Source organism: Felis catus, chromosome B1 (genome assembly GCF_018350175.1).
Source record: "Felis catus isolate Fca126 chromosome B1, F.catus_Fca126_mat1.0, whole genome shotgun sequence".
Classification (NCBI taxonomy): domain Eukaryota; kingdom Metazoa; phylum Chordata; class Mammalia; order Carnivora; family Felidae; genus Felis; species Felis catus.
In genome coordinates this window covers 51,766,039-51,782,246 of record NC_058371.1, presented here as the reverse complement: position 1 = coordinate 51,782,246, position 16,208 = coordinate 51,766,039, and the positions used below count along the sequence as shown (strand labels likewise).

At 40.3% G+C, this 16,208-nt stretch overlaps 1 long non-coding RNA gene across 6 annotated transcripts in view; it reads right to left on the bottom strand.

The window, feature by feature from the left end:
* Positions 1–16,208, bottom strand: part of LOC102900242 — a 79,243-nt gene that overhangs the window by 45,485 nt on the left and 17,550 nt on the right. For 5 of the 6 annotated variants that reach the window (XR_006596560.1, XR_006596561.1, XR_002155856.2 and 2 more), the window contains one exon: positions 16,031–16,137. This is a non-coding gene — a long non-coding RNA (uncharacterized LOC102900242). Of the gene's footprint in view, positions 1–16,030; positions 16,141–16,208 lie in introns of all 6 variants that reach the window. The other variant, XR_002155855.3, reaches the window with a different exon arrangement.

Below are 16,208 nucleotides of genomic sequence, written 5' to 3'. Positions count from 1 at the left end.
TTTTGTGGGTTTGAATATTTGCTTATGCTTTCTACAAATATATTATGGAGGTTGAGACCTAGAAAGAAAACTTAGTATTTGTCACCTCCTCATCTCACCATACAGTTAGAACCAACTAATAAAGATGAGAAGTCATGGGGCGCCTGGGTGGCTCCGTCCATTAAGTGTATACCTCTGGATTTTGGCTCAGGTCATGATCTCACTGTTGTGACATGGAGCCCCATGTCTGGCTCCTGGATGGGTGTGCAGACTGCTTGGGATTCTCTCTCTCCCTCTGCCTCTGCCCTTCTCCCCCCACCCCCCACTTGTGCATGCTCTCTCTGTCTCTCAAAATAAATAAGTAATCATTAGAAAAAAAAAGGATGAGAAGTCATGAGGTCTAAAAGCCAGAAACCATTTTCAGAGGCTATAGTTTCAGGAGCAATTTGTGTGTGTTTAGATTTGGTTCTGTCTGTGAAGTCACTAAGTCACACAGGGGAGTCACCACTTACCCTGTGCTTTACTTTTCCTACATAACGATGTGATTCAGAGATGGTCCCTTGCTGCTTTCCTTCTCCCCTGGAATTGACATTCTGCCTTTGCCAACTCCCTGGGGCTCACTGAGATAAAACTAAGCAAAAGCTCATGGATTTGGAGAAAGAAAGCAAGAAAAAGGAAACCTACTTAGCTGCACAACTTGAGAGACATAAAGGATGCCACAGAAACCAACCTCTAGTTTACTCTGAATAGAGTTAATACTCCTTGTCCAATGGAGCACCTACACAGCTAGTGTAGCTCACTCTTATACCACGGAGATTTCTTCCCCAATTTCCTTCCCTACCACCCAGTCCTCTTTTCTGCATTATTTGAGTGTAAAAATATGCTGAGTTCAGCACTAGTTCAGCTGATACCCCAGCATTCCTCCCTTCCCACCCAATAGACTCCCTCCTTAGCCTTTATTCTTAAAAAAAAAAAAAAAAAAAAAGCTGCAGACAATGCTTGTAACTATGCCAAAGGCAGTTCTTGTCCAAATGGAAAACTCCCACCTGCCCTCTTGTTTTGAACTCAATATTCACCCACATTTTGTTATACAGACAAGGGGTAAAACCATATAGGATCCCTGGGCCAAGGAGAAGAAAAGTTTAAGATGAAAAAGACTTGGGTTTTAGCTAAGGCATTCTGGGTGATGACTGGGTTAAACACAGTCATTATCACAACTATTATATCAGCTACTAGTACTTATTTACCATTTATAACTCACTTTCAAGCATACTGCCCCATTTGGCTAGGTATTCCTGTCTTCCATTTCATAGATATGGAAACTAAGCCACAGAGATGTCAGTTGACCTCCTGCCCTGTAAGTGGCAGAACCACACCTGATTTTGGGGACTATCAGCCCCCCAAACCTGTGTTCTTCCCACCACACCACTGTCACTGTACCACCTTATGTACACATTCAACCTTAACAGTCCTTCCCACCAAAGCAAAAAAGAATGCATTGACTGCAACAGGGGACTGAATAGAACTCTTCTGGGTCTAGTTAACTATGGATTTGCCAGTATTAGGAACAGAAAACCAGGAAAAAGAGCTCCTGGGACAGAAAAAGCATTGAAGGCATACTAATAGCAGCAAACAACTGCAGAGAACATGAAAGAAGCCACAAGTCCAGGAAGGAAGTCCTCTTGGTTGACATCTAAAAGGAGGGGTGGCTGAAATCATGAGAAAGAAGGAGCCCCAGAAGGGAGCGAGATGGGGAGAGGAGGAGACATCAAACAAACAGCTTAGGCATAGCTAATGTTACACATCTGGAGGAAGATGGTAGCAAAGGGGGAGAAGATAAAATGTGGGGAAAACAGAATAAGACAAAGAAAGTACTTAGCATGTGTCAGGCAGTGAGAGCTGGGGAAGGCCCTTGGGCTTCCCCATGTTGAGTTTGACTTTGAAGAATCATTAGCTCCATGAAAAAGGAAGTGGTCCTAGCAAGATCCTATTAGCATGGAATCAGGTTCTTCTCCTAACTGAGCTTCATTATTACCTGGGAATGTAGTGTTCACCCCAATGTACCATGTTTGGTAAATTAGATTGGAGTCCATGCCTCTAAGTGAGGCTTCTTCTCTGCCTTAAGTCTAACTCCTACCCCAGCTGGCTGAAGATCTACAAGGCTACATGGGCACATGCAGAGAGGAAGAGAGAGAAAGCAATATGGGCAAGCCCGCCCCAGAGAGACAACCCTGACTCAGCTCGTTCCTTCCACTACCAGAGAGAAAGCCACATCGGTGTATGACACATGACCTTCACCACATACAGCAACCTTGACCACTAGGAAATGTGGTCTAATTGGTATCTTGAAACCTGGACCCCATCAGTTCAGTATAACTTTAATTTTCTTATGGAGGAAGAAGCTGGAGAGCAGGGCATAGTATATATCTTCTTGGTCCCCTCTTTAACCTCCCACAAGCTGCCAACAAATGTAAAATGGTGCTTCCAATGGCTTTGTGATTCACATTGCTGGACTTTCTATGGAGTTAACTCAATTATTATTACTATTATTATTTAATGTTTAGTTTTGAGAGAGACCACAAGTGGGAGAGGGGCAGAGAGAAAGGGCTGGAGGATCTGGAGTCGGCTCCATGCTGATGGCAGTGAGCCTGATGCAGGGCTGAAACTCACAAACCATGAGATCATGACCTAAGCTGAAGTCCAATGCTCAACCAGCTGAGCCACCTAGGCATCCCTCTATAGGGTTAACTTTTAAGAAGTGGTTAAATATGGGCAAAAGACCTGAACAGACATTTCCCCAAAGAGGATATACAGGTAGTAAATAAACATACAAAAAGATGTTCACATCATTAGCCGTCAGAGAATTGCATGTTAAAGCCACATGATATCACCACCCCACCAAAAAATAGTGACAACACCAAAGGCTGGAGAAGATGCCGAGAAACTAGACCACTAATACATTATGGATGGGAAAGTGAAATGGTGCAGCTATGCTGGAAAACATTTTGTGAGTTTCTTACAAATCTAAACATGCGATTATGTCTTGACTCAGGAATTGCATTCTTGGGCATTTGTATCAAGGTAATAAACATCCAAGTTCACACAAAAACCTGTACAGGTATGTTTGTAGTAATGGTCCAAAAATAAAAACAGCCCAGATATCCTCCACCAGGTGAATGGTTAAACAGTAATACACCTACACCCTGGAATCCTAATTAGCAATAAAAAATGGTACAGACTGTTGATACACACAACAGCTTGGATGAATCTAAAACCTAAGGCCATAAATGACTGGCCTGTCTGCAAATACTGCACTTGTCATTTCATCAGGAGGGACTTAGCCATATTAACTTCAGAGCTCCCCTCTAAGATATCTAGAAATTTCCCTAGAGTTGTGTCTGCCAATGCTAGGCAGGGATGCCCAAATGGACCTAGAAATGTGGTCATGATGTCTGAAAGCCTGAGACAGGAGAGGCAATCAAGAGATTAAACCAGAAAACAAAAAAGAAAGTCAAACCAGGATCAAGAAGTGGGAGCCTAGAGGCCAAAGATCCTTAAAAGGGACACATTCAGAAGTAGGAACTGGGAAGTCACAAGAATCAAAGCTGTGGGAACAGGAAGTAACATGGACTGGTGGCAGGGCAGAGTGGCTAGGAACAGGCAGTGTGTATTAGGAGCAAGGGCATCCATATGGGACCCCAGCTATAGTCAGCTGATGTCATTCCTGGTGGTTCCCAGTCACATGTTTCTGCCTCAGGAAAATGCTAAATGTGTCCAGTGGTTTCCAAAATGCGGACAGATTTCTGTCATCTGTGCCTAAAATGAGTTTCCAACATGCCTTGGATTGGGTGGATAAGGTGGAATTAAGTTTCCAGGCAAAATACTTATGTCCATTCCATATACAGACAATAATTTTAAAGGGAGCATGCATGCCCCTTTCACATATTAATAAATAGAATATATACATTTAAATTGTTCTGGTATAACAGAGAAAAAATATGTCATTATAATTTAAAAGTTTTGGCAATATAGAAATATACATTGCAGAAAATAAAAAGTCTCCTGTAATTCCTTTCCTGTTCCACTGAAAGTGCCAATATTAGCAGTTTGGAATATAAGCTTCTCAGATTTTTCCATGTATATGCTAACTGTGTATGTATGTATATGTACACTATTACATATACTTTTTTTAAATTTTTTTTTAACGTTTATTTATTTTTGAGACAGAGAGAGACAGAGCATGAATGGGGGAGGGGCAGAGAGAGAGGGAGACACAGAATTGGAAGCAGGCTCCGAGCCATCAGCCCAGAGCCCGATGCAGGGCTCAAACTCACGGAGTGCGAGATCGTGACCTGAGTCGAAGTCGGACGCTTAACCGACTGAGCCACCCAGGTGCCCCACTTTTATTTTTTTAAAGAGAGAGAGAGCATGGGGCTTGACCTCACGACTGTGAGATCATAACCTGAGCCTAAGTCAAGAGTCGGATGCTTAACTAATTGAGCTACTCAGACACCTCAACATATACTTTTTTATTTTTAAAAGTGGGGTTTTAAAAAATGGGGTGTCTATAACTGTGCAAATGGTATTACTTAATATCTCTCATAATCAAGTTTTTTAAAAGGACTAAACGTGAATTAACTCTGTATAAGTCAAAAATGTCTGAAAGGACTTCTAGAGATTTCCTAGGTAATATCCCCTGATGTAAGGATTTGTGCTTCATGATCATGGCCTCCTCTTCACCACCTCCTCAATCAGCAATGGCCTTGGCTAGTGGCTTAATAGGTCTCCAATTCTTTGGGACTCTAGGTCTAATGACAACAACCACCCAGGAATCTCTCTCATCTGTTACCCTGCTGAGATCACTACTGGACACATCAAGATGGTGGCCTTGGTGCGCACTTAAAAAACAAAACTGTGCACACTCCAGTACAAACAGCCATTTCTTTAGTTCCTTCTTTATGTTCCTTCTCCTTGTGGTAAACTACTTGAGGATTTCATTTAGGACATTCATTAAATTGCTTTTTCAACCAGCATTGCAATCCTTTGAGGGAGGTACCAGTATCAACCTTAAATGAGGCACAGAATATTTAGTAACTTGCCCAGGGTCAGCAACTGGTAAATGGCAGAAAAAGATGAAAGAGGGACAGGAAGAATAAGGAAGGGGCAGATTCAGCCCCCAGAACTGCATGTAATTCTCAGGGTAAACAGCAAAGGCCACTTGCAGTATTACAACACTATAGCTCACTAGGCGTTCCTGTGTGTCTTCCACTTAATTTTCACAGCAACCCCTGGGATAGCAGATGCGGGATCAGAGAGAGGACATAAGTTGCAGTCGTCAGAGCTAGATTTGAACCCTCTAACTTTGGAACTCACTCTGTTAATTACTGCACCAAAGAAAATCATCATGGTGAGGACAGACTACACCAGCAGAGCTCCATGAGCTGTGGACTACTTACCTAGAGAGCAGCAGAAGCCAGAAAGATTCTAGAAGGGGTCAGGGAGAGGCAACAGTAAGGCTTGGGAAACTTCCTTAAGTGATTCCAGAATCTCCATTCAAAATTGCCACGGTCCCTGCTTGATGGGATGCTTTCCCTCTCTCAGGACCGGGGGCCTCAGCTAGCAGCTCAGGTCTGGAAACCCTCTCAAGCCACTAAGCTGGCCACCACACCATCCTTTTTCATCACCCCAACTCCCACCCTGTGGGTCTATTCATTCCCTTTGCAGGCATCTCCCTGACCTCATCCCTATCACCCTCCCCTCTACCACCTGCAGCCCTGAAAACACCTCAAGGTATAAGAAACTAAAGTGTCACCACCTCACTCAAAGGCTAGAGAAGGCTAATCTAAGACAATAAAAAAAAAATGTAAGGCAGTGAGGAAATCGGATTTTTTTTTTCTTTTGACATGATTTTGTGAATTTGATCTCTGGATGTGATTTTCCACCGTTGAGCTTTACAGATTTTGTGAAGTCTAAAGCTTGAAGTCCTAACATTTTGATAGGAAGTATAAACAGAGGAGGAATCTCATGCCGGAACTGCCGCCAGGAAGCCAGAAGGCATTTCTGGACCAGTATCAATAAAGAGCCTTCCCTTCACACTGCTCTTGGCTAGGTTTTGTCTTCCTATGTGAGCTTCTGTAACATACAAATACTGCAAGAGAGGACAAGAAAATCAATTACAGGAGGCTTTGAAGATGAGGGCCCTGAGTTGGTATTAGCTGAGTATGTCAACTTAAGGAAAAAAGGATCACTCACACATTTTCCAGACTCAGAAGCACAGGCAACAGAAACCAGGTGGAGTTTAAAGTAGATTACAGGGGGAATAGCCTAGCAAAATAGGATACTTCCTCTCCCCCCTCCCTCCACATCGGCCAGGGAATGGGTAGATAAATCTCAGGAAGACATCATATCAAGCACCCATTTCTAGTGTATTGGATCTGAGAGTGGGAAGGTGCTCCTCAGCTTGTGGTCTGAGGCAGGCTTCAGCAGGCACTGCAGGAGAAACCCTTCAGGGAGGGATGCGCCCTCCATGCTTTGGGTAACAGCCACTAGATTGGCACATTTAGAGAGTTTATAATAGATACAGCTCCCCTGATACCTGATAAGAACAGACTCCGTGGGCTGTGTCATTCCTGCTTGGGCAAAATATCCCCCAAGATTGGTGGGGGAAGGGCGGAGCCGAGGCCAGCAGTGAACTTCCAAGGCAGAATTAGCTTTAAATAAGTGAGAAAACAAAGCTATTTCCCTCAGCCTGCTCCCAGGCTCCCCTGCTCCAACCACCACAATATGCAGCTCTATGGAAATTTAGAATGCTCTCTGAGATGTTTATAGTTTGTTTTGGTGACAGTGGTGGTGGTGGGTAGTTTTTTTTGTTTGTTTGTTCTTGTTTTGTTTTTAATAGAAGTCATTCAGAGCAAATGATATCTCATTTCTGCCATTTTAGGTTCATGTGTTTTCACTAGTGAAAAATTGATTTGAAGATAAAATTGGGTTTGTTGGCTTAAATCTTCCATGGTTCTAACTTGCTTGTTACTGTATAGGACAATTTTACTTTTTAAAGACTTGCTTTGGGGTGTCTACATAGCTAGTATATAAACTATATAAAACTTGAAACATTCACAAAGTATTAGGAATCTCTGCTTTCAGCCACAAGAGAGTAACAGGGACTGGATTTATCATCCATCTTGAACAACACAAAACTGGATGAAAGATACAAAATACTGGTTTTCAGACATTAAGCAGTGGGCAGTCAAGAACTGTGCTCCCCAAGAGATAGAATGTAAAGGGTGTGAACCCTCTGATTGCCCTTATGTCCTGCCTGGAGAGAGTTTCCAGGCTGTACACGGGGATGGAGCCCCCAAACAGAACCCAGAGGGTCTCCCTGAGCCGAGGAGACACAGATCAAAGTAGCTAGAATCCACAGGGCTGTGTATTCGAGAGAAGAGAGCTATACCAAGTGATGGCTCCACATACCATCAAAGGGGTCCCCTCCAGTCTTCCAGTGAGCACTGAGCAAGGGACACATGTACAGAATCTACAGGGAAAGAACCGCCCAAGAGAAACAGGCAGAAAAAATCCCCAGAGCTTATGCAGGGCCAAGAATAACTTCCTGAGCAGGAAGAACTCCGAACACATGGAGCATTAAATAGAATCCTCAGAAGATTGTCTTACCTCAGTTGTGGGACCAGATTACATCTAAACTAAAAGACTATTAGCCTCCCACCTAACAAAGCTTGAAAGAAAGTCTTGAAAAGATCAAATTATTCCCCCCAAAACCTAGCTGTATCCCAGAATGAAATATTTAAAGGAATATAAATCCTCCCAAACCCAATAATATAACACAGAATTCTTGTCATGGCATAACAAGTTATCAGGTAGGTAAGTAAAGAAGCAGGAACATATGAACCATAATCAGGAGAAAACCTTAAAAAGCATTAAGAAGATCAAAAAATAACCATGACCTTACCAATAATAAATTATCTTAATGATTCAGGTTATTATTACCTTTTAGGCTTTTATTTGGTACATATTTTTTAAGTTACTGAAATCACATTAACTATGGCTGATCAAATATAGGTACAACTTAACTTGGTTGAGAACTTTTCTGCCTTCCTGTCTTCTTTTCTTTCTTTCCTTTTCTTTTCTTTCTTTTTTGGTGATAAGAACCAACACTCATTTGGGTTACCTCAAATAGGAAGTGTATTATAAGGAGAACACTAGGTAATAAGGAAAGGGTTCTCAGCTAAATCGGCCAAGGGAGAACAAAAGACAAGTAATTGGACCTTGTAGGAAGTGAAGGCATGAGAATTGCTCAGAACCAGAACAGCTTCCACATGTCAGCAAGAGCCTTAAATATTCCCTCCGATGCCCCACCTTAACAAGCCTCACTCCCCATGAACTCAGTATTCCTTCTCTTTGTACATCACCTTGTTGCTTCTGTTGTACACAATGGTTTCTGGCCTGGATCATTCAAACCCATGAACATCCACCTGACTTTCAACCAAACTGAGAACACTTTACATTAAGGGATTGAGAACAGAGATGACAATGACATTCATTCTCTTGGTTGTGGTCCCAGGACAGGACCTGAGCACAGGTAGGACATTTCTCTCACTGCCTCCATTCAGGAAGCTATGGCTGAAAGCAGAGGCAATGTGGGTGAGCTTTCTTCAGTCAAAATTTGCCTGCACATCCAAGAAAAAGTCAAATGTTGGGGTATATATTTGAGCATCAACTGCACAGAAAGGATACACAGATTACAGTAACTTCCTTCATGACCACAGGGCTCAACTTCCAGCTCTTAGCCATCAAAACAGGGCTATCCCCATCAAGCAAGTTTACTCTATTAGAAGCAGAGAATTGTTTTTCATTGCTCATTTCTCCATAAAACCCTGTAAAAGGAGTGAGAGTCTGTTTACTATTGGATTTGTTGCTCTATCTTATTTAGAGGTTGGTACAATATTATCTTTGAGCCCTTGTATTTATGTAAATGAAACCATCCTCAAAATCCTATCTTAAACATTTTCAGTGTTGTTTTTATTCAATTATGAAAAATTTCAAGCATAAAGTAAAGCTGGGAGAATGTTATAGTGAACATCCATCGAGATTTTACTCTACTTGCTCCATCATACATTCACATAATTGTCCTCTCTCCATCCATTAATCCCACCTATGTTTGGTGCATTTCAGAGTAAGTTGTAGATATCAGAATACATTCCCCTAAATAACTCAGCATGAATGTTGTTACCTAAATTTCAATGTTTGCTAACATTTTTTCCATGTCTACACAATAAAATGTGAAAATCCTGAAAGTGCACCCCTGAGTTCAAAAAAAAAAACACATTGAACTGGGTAACCCAAATAATTATCAAAATCTATGACACCATCATCACCCCAGAAAATTTCCTTGTGCCCCTTCCCAGTCAATTTGTGTCCCAGTCCCCAGAGACAACAGCTGTTCTGATTTTTTACACCTAGATTTCCTTTGCCTTTCCAGAATTTCATGTAATGGAATCACAGAACATATACTTCTTTCACCGAGCATCATGTTTTTGAGATTAATTCAGGGCACAGCAAACTTTTTCTTAATATATTTTTAAAAGTTTACTTATTTTGAGAGAGAAAGAGAGAGAGCGCGCGCGCGCACGCACACACACACACACACACACACACACACACACACACACACAAAGCGGGGGGGAGGGGAAGAGAGAAGGAGAGACAGAATCCCAAGTAGGCTCTGCACCTTTAGTGCAGAGCCTGATGCAGGGCTCAAACTCACGAACCTTGAGATCAGGACCTGAACTGAGATCAAGAGTCTAATGCTTAACTGACTGAGCCACCCAAGCGTCCCCTTAATATTTCTAAGTTGAAATATTTTAGCCTTTGGGGCCATACAATCTCCCAAAACTACTCAATTATGCTGATGTGGCCAGAAAACAGCCCAACACTAGATAAACAAATGGGGTTGGTTGTTCCAATAAAACTTTGTTTACAAACACAGGTAGCCAACCCATAGGCCATGGTTTGCCAACCCCATTAAATGTTGTGTGCTTCAGTAGTTTGTTTCTCCTCACTGCTGAGTAGGATGCCATGGTAGGAATGTGCCAGTTTATTTATCATTTGCCAGCTGATGATCACCAGGGATGCTTCTAGTTTCTAACTATCGTGAATAAAGTCTCTAAGAACACTCTTGTACAAGTCTTTTTGTAAAACTGTGTTTTCATTTCTCTTGAGTAATACTTAGAAGTGGAATTGCTGGGTCATGGGGTACCCTTATTTTTACTTTTATTCTAAATCTATAAAAAAACAATAAAAAACAGGTGCCAGCCATCAGTGTTACTTTTACTTCTTTACCAGGGAGAGATAATTATAACCACGTTCTGTGAAATTGTCTTCTCTCAACCGAAACGTCTCTCCCTCTCCTGCCCTTTCCTTACTTTCACAGTGAGATCATCACAAACAAAACTTTAAAAAACATACTTTACACAGCTATCTCTACTACCTGGCTGCTTCCTTCTACTTCCTGGTTCAAACTGCCAAGAGGAAGACTCATTTCAGCTGATCATCACCTCATGCCTGGCCAGCTTTTCAAGGTGGCCTCATGCCAGTGGGTGTTGGCCTTCCAGGGAGTGACTGCATGCCTCATCTAACAGGCATCTAATAGGCAAAGTGGTTCATAGGGTAGAGATGGGGCTTCTATAAAGGAAACCTGGAGGGCTGTGTCTCTTGGCTGAGCAGTTTCCCATAGGAAGGATGGTAGATGTGGCTGGCATTTTAATTGACATATAACTATAATGATTAATAATTCCCCTATTGTTGGATATTTAGGTTGTTTTCAATTTTTTGTCTCACATCTTAGGCTGCAAAAAACACTTTGAAACACAAATATTTGCATAAAATTGGCAATATTTCTTTCTAGACCCCCTAGAAGTCATATAACCAGGTATGAGTATCTGATATCAGTGTTTCTCCTACTTCAGCATGAACATTACGGGCAGAGCTTACTAAAACACACAGGGCTGGGACCCATCCTAGAGTTTCTGTTTCAGAAGGTCTAGGGTGGACGTGAGAATTCGCATTTCTAACAAATTCCCAGGTGATGCTGACCTGGGAAGAGGAATTTTTCTTTCCTTCTAATGCTTCTACAGCCACTTTCTGCTACTTTAAAATATTGAACACAATTTGCATTGTGTTACAATTAAAATTGCACATATCCATTTCCTCCCTAGAATAAGAGTTCCATAAAGTCAGGTTTTGCATTGTTTATCTTCATAGGCACTAAAGTGCTAAGCACGAATAGTGTGTTTCCAAAAAAGAAAAAAAAAAAAAAGGTTGTTATGTCAATAATCTGCCACCTACCTAATTTCCTTGTTATTCTCTGCTTTGCAGTATTAATGCTGTCCCCAATTCCCCCAATTTTATTGGCAGACACTTAAAACTAGTTGCCACCTAACTTTTGATTATTGCTTCAATTTTTGATAAGCAATAGCTGCAATTTTTCACGCCTGGATTTTATACCTCCTCTTGTCATTAAGTACCCTTGATCCAAATTTTCCTTGGGGTGGGTGATAGCGGAAAGAGGTTGTGAGGGAAGATCGGATGGCTTGGCTTAGCTCAAACAGTGTCACAAATGCATAAACAGAGATCTTAAAATTAAATTTTTCCATTAGCATCCTTGAAATCAAAATCAAAATGAGATGTTTGTGAAAGACTTTGAAAGTAGTAAAGCCCTCTCTAAATTATAGAATTATTAATATGACACCTAGGTTATATAATAAACAGAGGAGAGGAAAACATTTAGGAAGTAACCTACCCAACTTTATCCCTGTCACAGTTCACACAGACAAAAATCAGACATACTTAAAACATTTAGACCACAATGCAGAAACTAAAAGATGGATAAACAGCACATTCAGACCAAAGTTAGGAGAGTCTCCATGAGTTTGTATTACAGGAACCACAGAAGTTTTTTTGACTCAGATTTGTGGTATTTCCATACCATACAGTAAAAGTGTAAAATGTTTTGAATGAACTGGCCCTAATTGCCTCAGAACATCTTAAAGTGAGAAACTTTCCCTCTGGTTTATTTCACCTGATCCCATAACCTCTCTCTTCATCAAGGTATGATCTAAAATAGGACTCACAGCCCATTTCCAAGATTTTCAGGTGATATAAGGTCAATGCACCAAGGAAAGTACCTGTTTGCAATTACATATATGTAATTGCATGTAAGTATATACTATAGGTATATACAATTACTATGCCATTGAATATACGTACTTACTATCCTTTTTCTTTTTTATTTAAAGTTAGTTAACATATAGTGTAATAATGATTTGAGGAATAGAATTTACTGATTCATCACTTACACATTACATCTAGGGTTACTATCCTTTTTCACGAAGTTTTCCCAGTCATCTCCTGGTAGGATGAAGCTTGTCCTTAATAGACTTCTCAAGAAAGGTTCATGAGTGTAGTATTCCCTGAGTTGTGGCAAGTTTAAAACTGGTTTTTTACAGATTTGACACTTGAAGGATACCTAGGCTGGATATAAAATTCTTGATTCATATTTTCTTTCCTTGAGTGTCTTAAAATTGCTGCTCCATGGTTGTCTTGCTTTCTACATTGATATTGAGAGGTCTTATGTTGACTTAATCTTTTGCCTTTATTATTTTAAGCAATTAATTATGTTCATTAATTAACTTACTATTTACATGTTATTATTATTACCTTGCTTAGAGATTTTTCTTTTTTTTAATTTTTTTATTAGTTTTCTTTATTTTTGAGATGCAGAGAGAGACAGAGTGTGTGTGGGGTAGGGGGGCAGAGAGAGAGAGGGAGACGCAGAATTAGAAGCAGGCTCCAGGCTCTGAGCTGTCAGCATAGAGCCTGATGCAGGGCCTGAACTCATGAACTGTGAGATCATGACCTGAGCCAAAGTCGAACACTCAACCGACTGAGCAACCCACGCGCCCCAAGATTTTTCTTTTTGAAAAAGTCTAATAGTTTTGCTAGGATATGTCTTGGAGTTGATTGTTGTGGCTTAGTTTTCCCAAGTATTTGATGGACATCTTATTGAAAAAAAAATTTTTTTGATGGACTTTTTAAATATGTAGAATCAGATCCTCTTTTATTTCTGGAAAGTTTTATGGACTATAGTTGTAAATGTTAGTTCTGTTCCATTGTTTTCTTTTTCTTCTTCAGGAACTCCAATTTTATATATGTCTGTTGGATCTTCTTTGCCTCTCTTCCATTTCAACAGCTTTCTGACAGTTTTTAAATTCCTTTTTAAATTTTATTTTCATTCTCTTAGCTTTCTTCAATATCTCTTATTAACTTTTAATTTGAATAGCTTCTTCTGGGCATCTTGTAATCTTGTCATCACTTCTGATATGGTTGTGCCTTTTTACTTCCATTTCTTTCCTGTGTACAATCAACTCTCATTTGATTTCTTTCTGTTTTTTGTTCCTGTGAGTCTGAATTTCCAATTCAGAGTTGTTTTTTCCCCTCCACATCACCAAGTAATTAATTTGATATGGGGTATTATCTATACTTTTCTTCTGGTTTTGGTTGTTTTTACAGGGGTAGATTTTCATCCATTGAAATGTTTCAATTCCCACTTTCTGTTTTCTTCTCATAGAAGCCTTGTATAGATGAAGACTATTTTTGTTTATTAATTTCATGGACAGGCTCTTGGCTAAGGTGTAGTGCAAGAGTGCCACTTACTCTCAGTGTAGCAAAGTGCCCTTTCAAACAGTAGCTCTCTTTTTAGTGTGTGTGGAGGGGAAACTGGGGAAAAGAAATGTAGATTCCTTGATTGTTTAGGATTCTCTTTTGCTTGCAGAACTCTAAATCTCCTCTTCTTTTATTTTTTTAATCACCTAGTCTCCAAAGGAGACTTTCAGAAGCATTGAAATTGGTTCACTGCTACATAAAAATCATCAGTATTCATACTTGATCTCTTGCTGCTTTCAACATTGCTGATCACTTCATTGTTATCTTAAACATTTCCCCCCCTGCTTTTCCTCTTACCTCTACAGCAGCTCCTTCTATCTCTCCTAGGAGTCTTGTTATTCTCTTCTGGCTATTAAATTTAGACTTCCTCAAAGCTTGGCCTTTTGCTATTCTCATTCCATGTGCCTTCTGGGTGCACACATTATGGTCCATGGCTTCCTTTAACATCTACATTTGCATGATTCCCAACTTTTATCTCTAGCCCAACCTGTTCCCTGAGCTCTGGACGCCTATGTCTAACTGATGAGGTTCATACTCAAAGACACCTCAATCATCTCATATCTAAAACTGAGCTATTTTATTCCTCACTCCCAAATACCACCATTTCAGTTGTAGAAATTTTGAGATTATTCTTGACAACTTTCTCTCTCTCAACTCCCAAATCAGTCTTCCCATATTTACCTTTCTCCCTTCAATGTGTTCGGCCCATACAACAGCCATAGGGAACTTTTAGAAGCTATAATGTGTGTTACTCCCCTACTTAAAAATTCTTCAGTGACTTCCCATAGCTCTTGAGACAAAGACCCAGACCGTTATTATGACCCACAATGCCTTGTAAGAACTGGCCCCTTATTCAATTTTGTGGCCTTGTTTTCCCTTGCTCTGAATTCTAGCCACATCAAGTCCTGGAATAGTCCATGTTTTAATTCATTTGTCACTTCCTTGTGGAAGCTTTCTCTAATTTTCCTAAGTTAAATCCCCTCTTATATTCTGTCCTAGCCGCATGTATTTCTCTTTCACAACATTTACCTTCAGGTCTAATTCTATATTTATGGTAATGTCTCTCTTTGCAAACTCAATGAGGGTAGGGGTCATGACTGTTTTGTTCACTTTTGTAATTCCAGCACCAAGCACAATCTCTGAAACAATAAATATTTGTTGAAATAATCATCCTAACCTCTATTTCCTTTAAAATTATAATAGTGCCTTATTGAGTATTATATTGAGTGTTTCCTATGCGTCAGGTGCCTTTCTAAGCACTTGACATGTATCATCTCATTATTTCTCTTAATAGAGGAATAGGGAGGTAAAGTAATCTGCCCAAGATACACAGCAGGTTACCAAAGCTAGTAAGTGACAGAGCTAAGATTTGAACCCAGAAAGTGTGGCTTCAGAATCCTAGCTCTCTGGGGTGCCTGGGTGGCTCAGTCGGTTGAGCGTCTGACTTCGGCTCAGGTCATGATCTCACGGCTTGAGTTCAAGCCCTGCGTCAGGCTCTGTGCTGACAGCTCAGAGCCTGGAGCCTGCTTCTGATTCTGTGTCTCCCTCTCTCTCTGCCCCCAACCCACTCGCATTCTGTCTCTGTCTCTCTCAAAAATAAATAAACATTAAAAAAAAAAAAGAATCCTAGATCTCAAATATTATGATATTATAGTCCCTTTAATGTTCATATCACTGACTTATGCTTTTCTGATTAAAGTAATTTTCTGAAAGTCTTTCAGATGGAAATAATCTCAGTGATAATTCTTTTTTCATAGATTGGATCAGTGTTATAAAAAGAGGTCATTTCAAGATGACTTTCTCAAGATCACACTCCAAGCTGGTAGCAGAATTTAGGCTCTGTAATATTTTCTGACTGCTTTTTTCTTCCTCCATTGTTATCAGCCTGGTGCCTCTTAGGACTGGGCTAAGTTTAACTGGCAAGATTCAGTTCTATTTCTTTTACAGATAAAAATTTTAGTGATACATCTGATATATAAAGATGTAGTACAGCATATGAGAATTCCTTTTTGTGATTGTACACAATGTGTAACTAGCTTTTGTAATTGTATGTATGTGGAGTGTGTGTGTGTGTGTGGGGGGTGTTGACTGAGATTTGCCAGAGCTAAAGAAAAGAAGTAGCAATCATCTATCTCTGACATTGGTCTTTGCTTGCCTGAAGGTGGGGGACTATGTCAGATGACTTATCCAAGTAACTTCTAGGTTCAGTTCTTTCGTATATTGAAAGCATTTGTTACCTAAAGGTATTCTTCGCAAAGTACTTTTCTTGAACAGGAAAAAAAAAAAAGGTATATTTTAACCCTGCGTTCATTCATACCTTTGGTTGTTTAATGGCCTGCTGCACAAAGGAAGGTCTGTGAATCATCGGCACCCACATCCTTGGAAGCTTGTTGGAAGCGCAAAATTTCTGGTCCTATCCCAGACCTGCTGAATGAGAAACTGCATTTTAATAAGATCCTCAGATGATGCACATGCACATTAAAGGTTGAGAAGCA